Genomic DNA, 3,134 nt, shown 5'->3' with positions numbered 1-3,134 from the left:
ATGTGGTGCATCCCATAATTGATTTGTGGATATGGTACCAATCTTGAATCCCAGGAATAAATCCTACTAGATCATGGTGTATGGTTTTTTTTAAATTACTGAATTTGGTTTGCTAATATTTTGTTAAGGATTTTAGCATCTGTGTTCATCAGGGATATTGGCCCATAATTTTCTTTCTTTGTAGTGTCTTTATCTAGTTTTGGAATTAGAAGAATGCTGGCCTTGTAAAACGAGCTTGGAGTTTTTTCTCCTCTTGAATTTTTGGAATAGTTTGAGAAGTATAGGTGTTAGTTCTTGTTTGAATGTTTGATAAAATTCTCCCGTGAAGCCATCTGGTTCAGGACTTTTGTTTGTTGGGAGTTTTTTCATTACTGCTTCAATTTTGTTAGTTCTAATTGGTCTATTCAGATTTTCTGACTCTTCCTGATTCAGTTTGGAAGATTGTATGTTTCTAGGAAGTTATCCATTTCTTCCAGATCACCCAATTTGTGAGCATATACTTGTTTGTATTTTTTTCTCACAATCCTTTGTATTTCTTTGCTGCTATGTGTTACCTCTTCTCTTTCATTTCTGATTTTACTTATTTGGGTCCTCTCTTTTTTTTTTCTTGATTAGTCTGGTGAAAGGTTTGTCAATTTTGTTTACCTTTTTGAAGAACTATCTCTTGGTTTCTTCAGTCTTTTGCATTGTTTTTTAGAGTATTTTGTTTATTTCTGCTTTGATCTGTTTTATTCCCTTCTACTCACTTTGTACTTTGCTGTTCTTTTGGTAGTTTTTATTTTTTTATTTTTTAATTTATTTAACTTTTGTTCAAGTACAGTTTTCTTTCTTTTGGTAGTTTTTTAAAGTGTAAAGTTAGATCATTTGTCTGAGCTTTTTCTTGTGCCTTGAGCTAGGCCTGTAGTGGTGAATTGCACAGTTTTTGCTGTCTCCCCTAGATTTTGGGTTGCTATGTTCTCATTTTATTTGTTTCTAGGTGTCTTTTGATTCTTTTCTTGATCTCGTTGTTAGCCCAGTCATTATTCAGTAACATGTTTTTTAGCCTCCATGTCTTTGTGTGGTTTTGTTTTTTTTCTTTGTGATTGGTTTCTAGTTTCACACCATTACGGTCAGAGAAGATGCTTGATATTATTTCAACCTTCTTAAATTTATTGAGACTTGTTTTGTGTCCCAACATCTCGTCTATCCTGGAAAATGTTCCATGTGGACTTGAAAAGAATGTAGGCCACTTCCTACAGTCTCTGACTAGGACTGTCCACTGTACCCAGCGCCAAAGCTGGGAGCCCAAGGCCGCTGCCATGTCCCACCAGACCGCCATCCAAGCAAGCAAGGATATTAAAGATATCTTTGCCAGAGCAAGAAATGGAAAATACAGACTTCTGAAAGTATTTATTGAAATCTTTCTGCATGACAATCCATTTTTAATGTCAGTGCTTCCATCTCTGGAATGGAAATCAGTAAACAGAGAAACTTGTGATTGGGTCATGTAGTTATCCTTCTGATTCCTGGGATGGGGATTATAATCACTTCGTTTTACCCCTGTGGGAGGAGGAAAAATGTGCTATGTAGTCCTCAGGTTTTGAATGCCCATGGATATGAATGGACAGTTGTTGTGTGGTCTCCAGATCATTCTCATGTTTGTCAAAAAATGTATGCAGCAACCAGAGCAGCTCTGAAACAGGAGTTCAGTGGAGATCACATTAAGGACGAATATTTGGAACAGTAAAGGAAGATATATCATTACATGAACGTAAAAAATATTTACTGTCACAGTCTTTTCCTGCCTCACTGACTGCAGCTGAGGAAGAATTGAATTACATTTGATGAGATACGAACTGCCATGGGTGTGGACACCAAGCATCAAACACTGCATGGAACACTGCATTGAACACCGCATTAAACACTGCTTCAAACACTGCAAGGAACAGCATTTCCTATTTCTCCAGGAGCTTTCAGGCTTTGGAAAAGTTGAAAAACAGACAGTTCAGCTATATGCAACTGGAAATAGATATAAAAAATTAAATTACAATTTTGGCCACACAACAAATACAGAACTAAAATATTTGCTGAAGGGGATTCCCAAAGATTCAGTATGTTACCATTTCCTTCTATGTAAACATTCCCATGAAGGAGACTATTTGGAGTCCATTGTTTTTATTTATTTAATGACTGGATACACACACAGTAGAAGAGAATGGATGCTGTATTCTAGCTGAAGGAGCCTGCTGATGGAAATTGTAGGAAGACAACTACAAATGGACATCATTAGAAAAATGCGATAGAAATGGGGGTGAGCTGACTGTTGACTTTCTTTATGAAGAAGCACACCCCAAGCAGCATGCACATAAGCCAAGTTTTGCAAAACCAAAAGGTCCTGCAGGAAAAGGCAGAATTCAAAGACTAACAGAGGTCCTGCTGGAAACAAAGCCACTCCTGATTAATAGCATTATATTAAGTGTTACAGTACAATACCAGTTTTTTAAAAGACCAGCTTTTACTACAGGAGAGCTGAAATCATTCTGTGTTGATTGTAGTAGGGAAAAAATTGTACTTTCTGAAAAATAGCCCTTTTTACTTCTGTGTGTTTTTAAAATTAATGTTACAGAAGCCTCATGACTTTTATTTTTGACTTAAAGCTAGAAAAAGAGTTTGATGTAGTGAGGTTTAATTTTGCCCCACTGTTTTCCTAGTGCTGGCTCCCCACTTGCACATAATTCTTAAAGTTCTATACAGTTGGGCTGATTCTAGAAAGTCTAATGTCTGAAAGAAAGATATGCCTGTTGTTGCTTTTTAGTGAGGCATCAATTTTCTTTCCTTTAAGAGAGAAAGACCGTAAAACATTCACACTATCTAACAAATTTGTTAAGAACCAGGTTAGATTATTTTCTTTTTCTTTTTTTTCAAAATTTAATTGTTGTTCAAGTACAGCTTTCTTTCTTTTACTCCCATCCTAGCCACCCCCCCAGTGCTCCCCACCTCCCTCCCATTTCCACCCCCCTTAGTTGTTGTTCATGTGTCCTTTATACTAGTTCCTGTAAATCCTTTCCCTTTTCCCCCAGAAATTCCCTCCCCTCTCCCCTCTGGTCACTTAGATTATTTTCTAAGGTGAAAATCAGTGGGCCGCAGAAGCAGCG

General features: G+C 36.9%; 1 pseudogene; it reads left to right on the top strand.

Annotated features, from left to right (window-relative positions):
- Positions 1 to 1,298: 1,298 nt before the first annotated feature.
- Positions 1,299 to 2,441, top strand: LOC118981491 (twinfilin-1-like; annotated as a pseudogene).
- The last annotated feature ends 693 nt before the right edge of the window (positions 2,442 to 3,134 follow it).

The sequence above is a fragment of the Sturnira hondurensis genome, unplaced genomic scaffold (genome assembly GCF_014824575.4).
Source record: "Sturnira hondurensis isolate 20B ecotype Veracruz unplaced genomic scaffold, ASM1482457v3 Scaffold0024152, whole genome shotgun sequence".
Taxonomy (NCBI): Eukaryota; Metazoa; Chordata; class Mammalia; order Chiroptera; family Phyllostomidae; genus Sturnira; species Sturnira hondurensis.
Note: the sequence above shows the minus strand (reverse complement) of the source record. Positions and strands in the feature narration are given on the sequence as shown.